Here is a 16270-nt window from a genome sequence, read left to right as displayed (position 1 = left end):
TATACTTTTCCGAAATTCCAGAGGTTCTGATTCCCATCATGGACACTGTTCCCTGTCAAGGTGGAGATAGGAAGACAAGGTGCAAGTGAGAGACAGAGAGAGAGAGAGAGAGGAAAGAGAGAGAGAGAGAGAGAGAGAGAGAGAGAGAGAGAGAGAGAGAGAGAGAGAGAGAGGTAAGAGAGAAGCATTTTCTTGTTCTCTGATCCTCTTTCTTGGATTTTGGGGGGCTCCCTCTCTGTTATAGATATTTCAGCATTTTCTCTCCCCAATAGAAGTAGCAGAGTGTGTCTGGCCGGTGTGACTCAGTAGACCTATAATCCAAGAGGTCATAATTGAATTCTCAGTTGGGACTGATGCCTGAGTTCAGGACTGACTCCCCAGGGGGCATGTGCAGGAGACAGCCAACCAATGATTTTGTCTCATTATTGCGGTTTCTATCCTTCTCTCCCTCTCCCTTTCTCTCTGAAATTAATAGGAAATGTACTTAAGAAATGGTAAAATATGCTCCCAAGTTGATGGGCCCAAACTAGAAGAGGGGAAGGAAGAAGTTTATAAAGTAACGGCAATAAAAAGTACGAAGGGCCAGGTGCTTTGTGTGGCAAGCTAGGAAGCTGCTTACACCCAGCAGAGAGCAGCAAGCACATGAGTGGTTGGCACTGCATGAGAGGCAGTAGAAGGAGAAAAAGCAGGACTGACTCCCTCACATTAAGGTAGATGAGAGCACACATGGAGCCCTGCCCCTGGGCCTGGGTGTGTGGCCTTCTTCCCAGGTGCTCCTCTGGCAGGCCACTCAGTGAGCCAAATGAGACAGCCCAGGGCCAGAATGCAGTGGCATGTGGACACGGAACCTGTTTCTTGCTGGAGAGCTGATTGTCCGTTGATTATGGGATCCAACCGCACAGAATGACATCTCCCTTTCACTTGGTTGTATTGCCCCTCAGGGTGGCCCTCCATACACCCAACTCCCCAGAGTGACCTTCACCTGTGTCCCCCTAAATGCTCTCCCGGAACTGGCTTGGTGTTGTCCACTCTTCAGACACAAAACCCAGGGCAAGTCTATGGCTAATAGTTGGTTTACAACCTCCTTGATTGAAGGGAAGGAGGGACATGTGTGGAGAGTCTTCTCACATTATGACCTAGCCTCCACAAAAGGTTTCATATTCTTAGTACAGGACACGGATACTAAGCAAAGGTTTATGCCAGCTTAGCATTTTGCTGAAAGGAATGTAACTGTGTTTAGTGGCCACAATTATTTTAATTCAATCCAGGGGCTGGATCCAGGGGGATGACAGGCATGGATCTGTGAGTTCAAGCCTCTGACTAGCTGGAAGGATGTTGTCCCTCTCAGTACTGGGGATCTGGATTGTGAATAGGGAATCCCTACCATGGATCAGTCAAAGGCCTCCGGAGTCCCCCAATCCCCTCAGCCCCCCAGCTGCCCAGGGGAGGCCTGAGGCACAGGAATGTCATGGTTGGTGGCTGCCCAACCTCCCAGGGCCACCAAAGGCTCAGGTAACCAGGGCTGGCTGAGGCTTGAGCTTCAGGCAGTGGCAGCAGCACAAATATGATGGGGGGTTTGCCTTCCCCTGATTGCCACGCTGCCTGTTGCCCCTGAGGGCTCCTGGCCTATGAGGGGGGGTGTGGCGGGACTAAGGGACCTCCCCTCCAGTGCATGATTTTTCACGCACTGGGCCTCTTGATGGGTAAATAACTAATGTTATACAACTACTGTACAGAAATGAGAGTTGCTGGAATTCTCAAAACTCCCTCTCAAACTCCCACTACACACAACCGACCTGACCTTCTATGTCATGGCCCTAACATCTCTCCACCTGTATATGCAATTTCCCCAAATGTGCAAAAGCAGAATAGTGGAAGAAAATCCCCCTTCCATTACCAGACTCAGCAAGTATCATGATTCTGCCATATTCATTTTCTCTCTCCTTTCTTCCCTTCTTTTCCTCTATTTTTCTTTCTCTGTAGAACTTTAAAGAAAACCTCAGACATCACATTTCTTCATTTTTATACACTTCAAAACTAGTCTCTAAAAAAAGTACATTTCCTTGAATAACCATAGTATACTTTTAAAATTAACAATTTTTTATTGTTATCATGGAATACCAGAATTTTTAAATGCTTCAAAAATAATTGTATAGTCCTAGCTGGTTCGACTCAGTGGATAGAGCATTGGCCTGGGGACTGAATGGTCCCAGGTTCGATTCTGGTCAAGGGCACATGCCCAGGTTTGTGAGCTCAGTCGCCATTAGAGAGCATGCAGAAGGCAGGCTATCAATGATTCTCTCTCATAATTGATGTTTCTATCTCTCTCTCCTTCTCTGAAATAAATAAAAATATATTATAAAAAATAAGTGAATAATTTTATTTATTTTATTGCATAATATGTTCACTCTGCCTCTTAAGTCTCAATTTAAAGCACTCCCCCTTCCACACCTTCTTTGCTATTTTTGTAAAAAGATTTTGGTTTGCTGAAGAAAAGGAGCCAATTGTCCTGTTTTTGAAATTGCTACCTACCTCTTAAAGCTTAATTAGATTCCCAGTTGGCATAGGTCTTGTTTCTACAAATCTAGATAACTTCTATCAGAACCACACCCGATAGGTATACCCTGTGTGAAAAAATATTTCTCTCCCATGCTTCATGTGTGGTCCAACTCACTCCATGCGTAAGGTGTAAGCCCCCCTCCCCAGCTGCCCAGGGCAGGCCTGAGGCACAGGGTTAGGGTTAGGTTAGGGTTAGGGTTACTACATTACATTCCAAAATCATTTTGATAGGCATGTCAGGAGAGACAACAACTTCAGCTCATTCACTGACTGCTGGCTTCTTTCAGCTCATATTAACTAGATGTCTTTCAGGCAAGAAGTGCCTCTAAAACATCTAGTCAAGAACTTTGGGGAAATAACATACACCTGACCCACACCCTCTGTTCCATTGCTCAAAACTCTGCAGAAGTTTCAAGGGACTCAATTAAAACTCTTCCATTAACTGCGGGAGGTCTTTAATAGGTTTAAATTGCGACAGACTCACTTCAATTTGAGAGCTACAGGAGAGAAATCCAAGGGCTGTCATGAAATGACTTTGTTCTCAAAGAGTACTTAAGTCTCTGAGAGCAGATTGTCTGACAAACTTTTTCCCTGGGGCATAAGTCTGTCAGCTATTTCAACATGTGTTCCAAAAACAGTGCCAGAGGACCCTAGAATATTCATTGGATCCTTTGGCTGTGGGCAAGGGATGCTTCCCTCTTTCCTCTGATAGAGTAAGTGTAAAGTGGTAGAAGCCCCTTCTCTGCCTGCTGTGATTTGCCCCTTCTCTGCCTGCTGTGATTTGCACAATGTCCTTAGAACTGGGAGGAAGTCAGAGCCTCTGCATTGAGTGAGAGACCCTGGCCCCCATCCTGGGGCTTTGAAAGGAGCCTCTGTGTCCCATGGGACATTCAGGGCTGGCCTTGGGCGATGTCTTACCCATTCTCCTTGCTGCTGTGGAATGGTTGGGATATGGTTCCAAGGTAAACACCATGTTTCCCCCCATGAAATCATTCCCCGAAGAAGGCCTTGTTAACAGATTGAAAGGACATATAAGTTTCAAACCAGATGTGTGTTGTTTATGTGAGTCAAACCTCTGGTTATTTGAAAAAGGAAGCTCTTGGGAGACATGCTTCTGATGAGGACCAGATTCTGGAACCTGATACCCTGCGCAGGGCAGTGCGCCTGCCTCCTGCTGGTAATACAGGGAATGCCAGAACCTCTGGGGCTGTGGAAAGCTGTCTCTTGACCCCTCTTTGCCTTCACTGTCAACAGAGAGCAAGTGGACAGGTCATAAGGGTTCAGAGGCAGCAGGTGAGGCAGCCACCACGATGGGTTCTGCTTTGGGGAAGCAGGGAAAAGAGTTCCAAGCCCTTGTCAAGGGCTGTTTTCGAATGACTGTTTAAGGTTCTCACTTTATTATTTTTTCACAGGAATAAGGCAAGAGAATGTGTCCTGCACCTTTCCCATTAGGGCAGCACAAAGTGAGGGCACCTGAGGCAGGTGGTTTTTCTCTCATTCTTTCTCCTCCCTGGGATCCTCCCAAAGTGCCCAGGAGCTAGAGGCTGCCATGTGGCCTTTGGGCTGGGGGTCAGTGTAGGACAGTGCCTGGCCTCTGCTGGGGTTTCAGCCAGGGAGGGGTCCCGGTGAGAGCACTTGTGGAGGGAGACCAAGCAGAAGCAGCTCCTGGGCTCCAGGACACCAGCAGGTGCCTGTCACAGTGCCCGCCCTGTGAGCTGAGTGTTTCCTGACTCAGGAGTCACTTTGCCCTTTTGCTACCTTGTTCTCCCTGTTTGCCACCCCCTTTGGCCCTTTCTTCTCTTCCCTGCCCACCTCCATCCCCAGCTCACGTGACCCGTGTGAGTTCCTAGCAGGAACTCTTCCAGGGAGACAGTAAGGTCCAAATGGAAGCAGAGTCTGGTGACAGCCAGGGCCCAAGTCAGTTTCACCCCAAGGTCCTGGTTCAAGGACTGATCAGGGAGGCCACCCGTGGCCTGGAACTAGCTTCCTATCATGAGACTTGCTCCCCATCACCATGGCTCTACTTCCAGTTTTTCTACTTAACACTCGGATGGATTACAGTGACTATTTGGTCTAAGACCTCAAAAAGGACATTTCTACAGTATAAAGACTTCAACTCTTGAAGACCTGTTCCTTGCCTCTGGCCCTTTAAGTTGCGCCTGCAGGCCAGCCCTGGGAGCCACGGAAACATAAGAATGTTTGGTTTCCTCATCTCTGTTACAGCCTGACAGTTGCTACCATTTGTACCTCTGAGACGTCCTCCTCCTGCCTTCTGTATTGGCTGGGTAACCATTACGCTTTATTTTTTTACCCTAGTTAAGAGAGCCCTAAGATTTCTTGAGTGGGTGTCCATGTAAACCCTTTATTTGCTCTGTGAACAGTTTAACTGTCATCAGCAGTCCTGCAGAGAGGTGAATGTAGGCCACCTTTATTTGTTTATCATTTATGTTAAAACTTGTTTTTTGTAAAAACATGTTTTTATTGCTTTTAGAGAGAGAGGAAGGGAGAGGAAGAGAGAAAGAAACATCAATGATGAGAGAGAATCATGGGTCAGCTGTCTGCATGCCCCCTACTAGGGATCCATCTCACAAACCGGGCATGTACCCTGGACAGGAATCAAAACATGAACTCATGGTTGATAGGGCAATGCTCTACCACTGAGTCACACCAGCCTGGACTGGCTCCTTAATTAGACAGAAATGAGCACCATCACATTTGTAGGCTGGTCTACAAGCCTCTTAGCTGATAGCTTGGTCGAATCACAGGGCCTTGCTCCTTTCATGAATCTAACTCATATTTCTCTTTATAAATACTCAGCTTTCTTAGATCCTTTTATGTTATAACTAGAGGCCCAGTGCACAAATTCGTGCATGCTGCGGGGCTGGGCCTGTTGGGAGGAGGAGATGGTGGGAGGTTGGGAGGGTGGCCCTCCCTAATCAGGGAATGATCAGGACCTTCAATCAGGGCTGGGATGATTGGGGGAAGGAGCTATGGGAGACTGGCTGGTGGGCCTTACTCTTGATTTGATTTGTGGGGCCGATTGGGGGCACGGCCAGCCATGGTAAGGGGCTGTGGGTTGTGGGCTGGCCAGCCTCGCCCCAAATGGGTTTTGTGGGTGAGCTGATCACGTGCCAGTGACCTGGGGAAGGGCCATGGGTGGTTGGCTGGTTGGCCCTGTCCCTGATTGGGATGGGGGGTCCTCTCTGGGGTGGAACTGGGGGGAAGGGGCTGCAGGAGATTGGCTGGCCAGCCCTGCCCCCTGTTGAGGTGGGGTGGCAATCAGAGGTGGGGCTGTCCAGGGGGAGGGGCTGTGGGCCAATCAGGGTGGTGTGGGCCCATCATGGGTGTGGCCAGCCAGGGGAAGGGGCAACAGGATGTTGGCTGGCTAGCTCTGCCCCCTATCGAGATGGGCTGGCAATCAGGGGTGTTGCTGGCAAGGGGGAGGAGCTTTGGGCCAATCAGTGTGGTGGGGGCCCATCAGAATGTGGCTGACCAGGGGTAGGGGCTGCAGGAAGTTGCCTGCCCAGCCCTACCCCCTATTGTGGTGGGGGGGTGCGATCAGGGGCGGGCCAGCCTGGGGGAGGGGCTTCAGGCCCTGGTGGGCTGGGCTGATCAGGGGCACAGCTGGCCAGGGAGTTAGGGAGGGGGTGTTTGGCCGGCAGGACCCGCTCTTGAACGCGATTGGAGAGTTTGATCAGGGGCAGGCCATCAGGGGGGATGGGCTGCGAGTTTGGCCGCCGGCCCCACCTCCTGATCAGCCAGTTCGCTGGCCACAGTGGGCGTCATAGCAACCAGTTATTAGGTCGTTATGGCCATTACAGTAACTACCTTTTTATATTTATAGATTAGCAGTCCTGTGCTCTACATTCATGGACTGGGGAGAGGGGGGAGGGTCCCTCAGCCAGGCTGTGCCCTCTCACAGTCTGGGACCCCTGGGGGTTTCTGCCTGCTCCCCAGAGGCAGGAGAGGCTCCCGCCACAGCTGCTGCCCTCACTAACTGTGAACCTAGCTTCTGGGTGAGTGGTGCTCCCACTGTGGAAGCGCATTGACCACCAGGGGGAAGCTCCTGAATGGAGCGTCTGCCCCCTGGTGTTCAGTGCACATCATAGTGACCAGTTATTCCGCCATTTAGTCAATTTTCATATTAGGGTTATATTATTATAGAACTAAGGCCCAGTGCATGAAATTCATGCACTCAGAGGGAAGGGGGGCGTCAGCCTGGCCTATACCTTCTTGAAGTCTGGGAGCCCTTGATGGGTATCCGACTGATGGCTTAGGCCTGCTTCCCATGAGAGTGCACTGACCAGCAGGGGGCAGCTCCTGCATCGAGTGTCTGCTCCCTGGTGGTCAATGTGCATCATAGCTACTGGTTGCTCCACTGTTTGGTCGATTTGCATATTTGCCTTTTATTATATAGCATAAGACTACAGACCTGGTGCATGAATCTGTGGATATTGAAAGGAAATTAATTACAAGGTGGCCAACGGGGTGGGACTTGTCAAGATGTGCCAGAAATGCCCTGGAGCCAACCTCCCATGGTCCCTTCCCAGCCAGCCATACCTGGGGCAGCACAGGGGTTCAAAGGGCATCTGCAGAGTCAGCGGAATCGCTCCAGGAGGTGGTGTTCCTTGGCCTGGCCTGCGGGCATCAGGCCGAAACTGGCAGCCCAACTTCCCCCAAGGGGTCCCAGAGTTCAAGTTGGCATTCTGCAAAGTTGCTATCACTCGGCAGGCACTGCGTTGAGAGTTTGCCCCCTGGTGGTCAGTATGGGTCTTACCTACCAGCTGGCTAATCAGACAGTAAGTTGCCTAGCCTTTTATATATAGAGAGAGAGGCCCAGTGCACAAAACTCGTGCAAGGGGGAGTGGACAGAATTCGTGCAAGGGGGAGTGGCGTGTCCCTCGCCCAGCCTGAACCCTCTCCAATCTGGGACCCCTCGAAGGATGTCCGACTGCCGGTTTATGCCCAATCCCACCGCTGGCTCCAACCACTCGCATGCCTACCTTCCTGATTGCTCCTAAACACTTCTGCCTGCCAGCCTGATCACCATCTAACCAATCCCCTGCCAGGCTGTTTGATGTCTAACTGCTCTCCTACCAGTCTGTTTGATCCCAACTTCCCTCCTCTGCCAGCCTGTTAACCCCTTAACTGCCCTCCCCTGCAGGCTTGAATGCCCCAACTGCCCTCCCTTGCAGGCCTAGTTCCTCCCAACTGCCCTCCCCTGCTGGCCTGATCACCTGTTTGATCCCAACTACCCTCCTCTGCAATCTGGTAACCCCTTAACTGCCCTCCCTTGCAGGCCTGTTCCCTCCCAACTACCCTTCCCTGCTGGTCATTTTATGATGGCCATCTTGTGTCCACATGGGGGCAGGATTTTTGACCACATGGGGGCAGCCATCTTGTGTGTTGGAGTGATGGTCAATCTACATATTACTCTTTTGTTAGATAGGATAGATGCCTGGTGCATGGGTGGGGACCAGCTGATTTACCCTGAAGGGTGTCCTGTATCAGGGTTCCCTTGGGGTGTGAGGTGGCCTGGGTGAGTGGCTTGTGGTGGTTTGCAGGCCGGCCATGACACCTGGCGACCCAAGCAGAGGGCTGATATCTGGGGTTTATTTATCTTCTACAATTGAAACTTTGTAGCCTGGAATGGAGCCAAGCCTCCTGCTTGCTCGGTGGTGGCAGCCATTTCTGTTGGGATTTATCTATCTTCTATAATTGAAACTTTGTAGCCTTAAGCGGAGGCCTGGGCCAGACAGGGTGTGTGGAAAGCTTGGCTTCCTCCATTGCTGGAAAACCAAAGCCTCCCTCCTGCTCTCTCTGTGGCCCTAGACATCTTGGTTGGGTTGATATGCATACTCGATCCTGATTGGCTTGTGGCCATGGCTTGTGGGCGAGGCTTGTGGGTGTAGCAGAGTGATAGTTAATGTGTATATTCCTCTTTTATTAGATAGGATATATATATATATGTATATATATACTAGGAGCCCGTTGCACGAAGTTTCGTGCAGTAGACTTTTCCTTCACCTGGCTGCCTGCACCAGTTATCTGCCAGCAGCAGTTTTCCTCTGGCCACCCGCCAATCAGAGCGCCTCCCGCCAGCACGATCGGATACCCCGAGAGGAACTCCGATCGAGGAGGCGCTCCGATCGGGCGGGTGGCCAGAGGAAAACTGCTGCTGGTGGAAAACTGGTGCCAGCAGCCACGCAATCGGCCACCCCGAGTTTCACCACCTGCGTCTTCCGCAGCGCCGGCCTAAGCAGCGCCAGCCATTTAAGCCGGTGAGAGGAGCGAGTCCCCGCCACCCCGCTCCTACCGCCAGCCAATCGGCCACCCTGAATCCCACCCCCCGCGCCACCAGCCGGCCGAATCGTGGGCGTAGCGGAGTGATGGTAATTTGCATATTATTATTTTATTAGGTATGATATGTATATATATATATGATAAGATATATATATATATATATATATATATATAGGATATGTATATATATGCAATATATATATATGTGTGTGTGTGTGTATATATATATATGTATATATATATGTGTGTGTGTGTGTATATATATATATATATATATATATATATATATATATATATACATATACATCCTAGAGGCCCAATGTACAAATTTGTCAAATTTGTGCATGGGTGGGTCCAGCTGGTCTGCCACAATGGGGGCCAATCAAGCTGGGCTGGAGGGTGGGAGGGGCCGTGGGCAATTGGCCAGCCAGCCCTACTCCCAAACTGGGTGTTGGAGGCCAATTGGGGGCTGGGATGGCCAGAGGGCGGGGCCTGTTGGGGCCCAGATCAGGCAGGTTGGCTGCCGCAGTGCTCGTTATAGCCACCAGTCATTCCGGTCATTGTGGTCACTGGGCTTTTTATATATAGACTGGAGGCCTGGTGCACGAATTTGTGCACGGAGGGGGGTTGTCCCTCAGCCCAGCCTGTACCCTCTCCAATCTGGGACCCCTCAAGGGATTGGGCCTAAACCGGCAGTCGGACATCCCTCTCACAATCCAGGACTGCTGGCTCCCAACTGCTTGCCTGCCTGCCTTCCTGATTGCCCCTAACTGTTTCTGCCTGCCAGCCTCATCACCCCCTAACCACTCTGCTGCCAGCCTGTTTGCCCCCAACTTCCATCCTCTGCCGGCCTGGTCACTCCTAACTGTCCTCTTCTGCCGGGTTGATCACCTCCAACTGCCCTCCCTTGCAGGCCTGGTCCTTCTCAACTGCCCTCCCTTGCAGGCCAGGTCCCTCCCAACTGCCCTCTCCTGCTGGCCATCTTGTGGTGGCCATCTTGTGTCCACATGGGGGCAGGATCTTTGACCACATGGGGGCAGCTATATTGTGTGTTGCAGTGATGATCAATCTGTATATTACTCTTTTATTAGATAGGATAGAGGCCTGGTACAGGGGTGGGGGCCAACTGGTTTGCCCTGAAGGGTGTCCCTGATCAGGGTGGGGTTCCTTTGGGGCATGGGGCGGCCTGAGCGAGGGGCCTGTGGTGGTTTGCAGGCTGGCCATGCCCACTGGCAACCCAAGCGGAGGCCCTGGTATCTGGAATTTATTTTTCTTCTACAATTGAAACCATGTAGCCTGGAGCAGAGCCAAGCCTGGGGCTCCCTCCGAGGCCCGCAGCCATTTGTGTTGGGGTTATAATTGAAACTTTGTTGCCTTAAGTGGGTGGGCCCGGCCAGGGTGTGTGGAAAGCTTTGCTTCCCCTGTGGCCGGCGGCAACAACTGGCCTGCTCTCTTAAACTCCATTCTGCCGCCATTTGTTTGAATTTGTTTACCTTCTATAACTGAAACTTTGTAGCTTGAGTGGAGGCTTAGGCCTGCAATGGCTGGCAGAAAGCTTGGCTTCCTCTGTTACCTAGGAAACCTTGCTCTCTGTGGCTGTAGCCATCTTGGTTTGGGTTAATTTGCATACTCGCTCTGATTGGATGGTGGGTGTGGCTTGTGGGCGTGTCGGAGGTATGGTTAATTTGCATATTTGTCTATTATTAGATAGGACTAGCGTTCCCATTGCAGGAAGAATACTGCAATAGGGTTTCTGCTGCACTCTACCCCACCCTACCTGCTCTCCTACCTTCTCCCCCGCCCCGCCTGGGCTCTACCCTTCTCCCCTACCCCGCCTTATCCACCAGCCAACCTGAATTTCTCCTTTCTCCCCTGGTCCCACCTGGGCTCCTCTCTTCTCTCCCGCTCTGCCTTCTCTGCATGCCCGCCGGTTTTTCTCCCTTCTCCACCAGCCCCCCTGCTCTCCTTCCTTCTCCCTTGGTCCCGCCTCTGCTCCTCCCTTCTCCTCCCCCAGGCTGGCTTGCTTGCTTCTCCAGAGCTTTGCTCCCTTCTGAAACTCTTGGCTTTCTTTCTACGCTGTCTTGATATGCAAATTAACCGCCATCTTGGTTGGCGTAATTGCCATACTCGTTCTGATTGGTTAGTGGGTGTGGCTTGGCCGGTGGGAGTGGCTTGGACGTAGTGAAGGTGCAGTCAATTTGCATATTTGTCTACTATTAGGTAGGGTAACGCAATATAAAATTGACCATTTTAACCACTTTTAAGTGCACAGTTTAGCCGCATTTAGGACATTAACATTGCTGTGTCATCATCACCACCATCATCTCAACAACTTTTTCACCTCCCCAAACTGAAACTGTCTTGAATGAACCCTCCTCTCCCTAGCCCCTGGCACCCACAGTTGTTTTCTGTCACTCTGAGTTTGATTGCTCTATGTACCTCATATACATGAAATGATACAGTACTTATGTCTGTGTTACTGACTTATTTCACTTGGCAGAATGTCTTCATAGTTTATCCATATTGTAGCATATGTCCAAATTTCCTTCCTTTTCTTCTTAATATATTTTTATTGATGTCATACAGGAAGGGAGAGGGAGAGATAGAAACATCACTGATAAGAGAGAGTCGTTAATCGGCTGCCTCTTGCAAACCCCTCTACTGAGTATCAAGCCCGAAACCCAGGCATGTGTCCTGATGGCAATCGAACCGCCAACCTTTTGGTACATGAGACAATTTTCAATCAACTGAGCCACACCAGCCAGGGTCACTTTCATTTTTATGGGGCATAGAGAAGCCAATATATGCTCATTATTAAAATGATCATGGGATTTTCTTTTCATTTATACTATGTTTTGTTGTTAATCCTTACCTGAGGATATTCGACCCCTTGGTTTTTAGAACAAGTGTAAGAACAGGGAGGACAGGGACTGATGAAGACAGAGAGAAAGAGAAAGAGACAGAGAGAAGCCTTAATGTGATAGATACATCAATTATTTGCCTCCTACATGCACCCTAACTGGGGCTAGGGATTGAACCTGAAACTCAGGCATGTGCCCATTACCAAATTGAACGTGTGACCCTAGAGTGGGCTGATGTTCTACCCACTTAGCAACACAGACCAGGTCTAGTATTTTCTATTTTGATATGAATAAATGTCAACCCATATTACGACAGCCAGAAAGTACCGTGTCAACAGTAAGGGCTTTGGAGCCTGGGTGTGCTATTTATATATCTGTGACCTTGAGTAGGTTACTTAAACTCTCTGTGCTCAGGATCCTCATCTATGAAATGGATTCATAGCCATATATGTATTAGTGGGTCATATTAACTGAATGCATTAATATTCATGTGTTTGAAGTAGGGCATGGCCCATACAGAACACAATATACACATGTAAGAAATCTTTGAAGCGGTGCAAAGATGGGCTGGCATGGTTCTGAGCCCCACACTCTACCTGACCACAGCTCTTGCACTTTAGGGGTTCTTTCTCCTGGTGGACCATTTCCTGTTGGCTGGACATTCCTCACCCATCCCCATTCCCTGCAGTTCCCAAGTATATGTGCCATCTCCGATCTTCTGAACGCTCAGGCCCTTCCACATGGACTGTTGGTAAAATGTCTAAATAAGATATAAGGAGACTTTCTAATTTGGTCTTCAGGAAAGACATATCCCCATCCCCCCAGGTGCAGACACAGACTCACCCAAAGGTCCACAAGCTGGCATGTTTTCCTGCAAAGGCAGCCTTCTCCTCCCTGACTCCCTCACTCCACCAAAACTCACTGGGCCTGGGATCCATTCCCTCATCCCTCTGTTGGCGAGGACGTCATCAGACAGGCTGTCAACCCATCCCATCTCATGAGGGAACTTTCCAATGGGTAACATGTAGAGGGCATTTTCCCCTGGGGAGTCAATACTCTACTGGGCATATCAGGCTTCCCAGCAAGGAGCTAGGGTTTGGAGGAGCCAAATAGCTTCTTCCTGGGGAGCTCCCTATGGAATTCACTCTGAGTGGGCCTCATTCCCTCATGTTAATCAGCAGAGAGAAGCCCTGGGAACCCCATTTTCTGGTTAGTCCAGCAACTGCTCCCTTGGGTTCAAATGAAAAAGAGATCCAAATAAGTTGGCCCACAATCTAGATGTTGCTTCACACGATATACTTGCTTCATGCAGAACACATCAAGATATTTTTAACTTGCACCCGAAAGAAGCCAACATGTAAAGGTGGGATTTTGAGCGAGGGATGAGCAAAAAAGTAAATAGACATGACTTATTTTAGGCAACATATAAATCTTCAAGGCCATGTTTATTTTTAACTACGAAAGTAAGTATGTTTTCCATTACAAACCATGCAAATTACAAAAAATACATACATAGAAATGAAAATCTTCCCCTCTCAGCTGATCTGTGTACTTCCTTCTAGTTTTTAAAAAAGTATGTATGTATCTATTTGTAAATATAAATAAAATTACATCTTTATGTATTTCTTTTGACAAAATGGTCATACCATATGTATTATTATGCACTTTTTTTTGGTATGATACAGAAATTTCTTCAGACAGTTCAGTCTGGGTAATAGTCATGTAATAATGCACTTTAATCCTGAATGTAACATAATTGAGTTAAACACTCTTCTATTAATAGACATTTAAGTCATTCCAGTTCTTCTCTCTGATAAATGATGATGAAACTAGCATCTCATGCATTTTCACATCTCTTACTTTGGACTTTGGGAAACTTCTTATGTTGAAACCCTTAAGGTGTCCGGCCTGAAGTTGGAGGTGTCCCTGTTTGCCAGGCTCAACAAGAACTGGGCATTCCGGATGAGATCTACTATGGCCAGGATCTGATGCTGCTGGCCAACTTCCGGGGGCCGGTGTCCCTGATGTTCAGCACTCTGGGATCTGGGCCAGCTGGATCTGTGCCCAGTTCCCACACTTCTTCCGCACCTGCTACAACTCCTCCGCCCTTCATCTCTACCTCAGCTGATTCTACCTCACGCTAATGGTGGCCTGGAACTTTATCACAGACCTTTCTGGCCAAACCACCCTAGAGTTTCCACCTAAGTTTCCTGTTAACAAAGACATGGTCCACAGTAAGCGCATCTCCTACGTGCTGCCGCTGGGTGTCCTGGCCTCCATCTTCTCCCTCAAAAGCGTCATGATTTTCTCCACGGATAGCTGTTCCATGGAGCAGGAGAAAGCCAAACTGTCAAGGCCAAAGTTCTGAATGAGGGCCTGCCCTCTGCAATGGCTGGCAGGAGCTTTCCTGAAGAAATGTCCTGTGTACACTTCAGAGAGTTGTAACCATCCAGACGTTCCCAATAAAACAGGCTTGGCTTTCCAGAGTGTATCTGAAGCTCCTATTCTCCTCTCCTGCTCTCTTCTGCAAGCGGTTTTTTTCTTTGAAGCTGCTTGCGTGCTGAAATCTGTAGGCAAACATATTCTGTATATACTGTCACAACTCAAAGGCCCTGGCTCCGTGGTTGAGCATCAGGGCACATGCCCCTTTTGCAGGCTGAATTCCCAGTCAGGGGATGTTTCTCTGTCTCTCTCACCCTTTCTTTCTCTGAAATCAATAACAAACATTTATTTTTAAAGACAATAAGGACAAAGTGAACACATTTTCAGATAAAGAACCTACAATCAGAGACACTTTTGCAAGAAAGTTATTGGACACAGAATGAAGGAACTGGATGCAGAACCAGTGGTGAACACAAAATTGGTGAGTATGTGGGTAAAGCTAAACCAGAAATGATGATAAGTTTTAAATACTGCCTGTATTATGAAGTTCACATCTAAATATATGTATAATGGAGGGATACGCAGATTTGTCCGGGACGCCGTCACATCATGACCTTTCACAGGGTGGGCAGGGTTGTGGGGCCCCAGGGTGGCACTCGAGGTCTAAGCAGGATTTTGTTCCACCCAGGCAGACTAGCCTGGGGCCTGCAGCCCAATCCCAATGCTGACCAGTGGTTTACTAAACTTTATTGGAGTTACTCCCCCACCCCCTGCCCCAGGACCCCACTGCCCTCAAAAGGTTGCCACATCAGCATCCTGACAGGTGGGCAGCCTGAGAGAGCTGAGTGAGGTGCTGACTACAGGGAGCCACGGAGGGGTGGGGCTGCTGGAGCCAAGCTACAGGGAGTCTGAGGAGATTGCCTGAACGAAGATGTAGCTTCAGCAAAGCATCCAGCTCAGAGCCACAGCCGAGGGGTCCGCAGGCAAGCAGACAAACTTCTGCCTGAGGATTGGCTCCAGGGCGAGCGCTGCAGCATTGGCGAAGCTGCTGGCCAGGAGGCAGGTAGCCCAAGGGGCACAGAGCTGTGCCACGGCTAGGTGCACTGCAGGGGCCTTGTGCAGGGGCAGGGGTGGGCAGGTGGGGATCTGCTTGCCAGCAGAGAGTGAGGTTCTACAGTGGCCCCATGACTCAGGTTGGTCCGGTGTGAAATGCTGATATGGAAGGATGCTGGTGCGGAGGTGCGCAGTCCCTCAGCTATGAGGTGGTGTTTGAGGGGAGGTGCCACCTCAGCAGAGGGATGCCTCATTGCTGGGTACCCCAATGTGGTGGTTCGGAAAAGCTCCTAGTGCTAATTGGCATCACTGTGGCCTGCACACTTGAGAGGCTGTGACACAAAAGCAAGCCTGCCTTGGCACAAAAGCAAGCCCCCAGTTCCCATGTGCCTGCATAGAGAGTGCAAAGCCTACCACCTGCTCTCCAGAAGCGGGGGCCATAAAGAATAGGAGCGGGGGCAGGTAGAGAAAAGGATGTGGAGCATCCACGATGAAGAGGTGCTGGAGAACAAGGCTCAGAAGCCTTCCGGGGATGTTAGTTCTATTTGCCTCATGGCTGTCCCTTAGGAAAGGTGGAGAGTGCAGTTGTGAGGGCTCCCTGCATCCTGAGTCCAGTTGCACAGGCAACTGGAATTGGCCTCAATATCCTGGTCTGTAAAAAGGATTAACATGTCCCAGGGCCTTCACTGAGCTTTCTGGGACATTTGAAATTCTATATAAAGTAAGTGAGGGAAGAAGTGAGAAAGAAAAGGAAGGGTGAACAATACAAGTGACCTCTAGGCCTATTGTCACTTAAATTGGGAGTATAGTCAATAGTGTTGTAATGATGGTATGATGCCAGGTGGGTACTGGAAATATCAGAGAACACATTGTAAAGAATATGATTGTCTGACCACTATTCTGTTGAGAAGCCAAAACCCTATTTTGTAAAAACTGCTGTTTGGAATTTTCTGCTGTTTTTCTTAGACGGCCTCTTATTCTAAAAAAATAACTTTGCTTTCTAGCCTGCTTTAGCCTGCTTGAATAATGAGGACAATAAACTTAGCTGTCTGACCTTGTAGGCCAGAGACTAGATATGCCCATAAATTTAGCTGTCGGACCTTGTAGGTCAA

The sequence above is a fragment of the Cnephaeus nilssonii genome (assembly GCF_951640355.1).
Source record: "Cnephaeus nilssonii genome assembly, chromosome: Y".
Lineage (NCBI taxonomy): Eukaryota > Metazoa > Chordata > Mammalia > Chiroptera > Vespertilionidae > Cnephaeus > Cnephaeus nilssonii.
The sequence above is the reverse complement of the archived record's forward strand: the minus strand, read 5'-3'. Positions refer to the sequence as shown.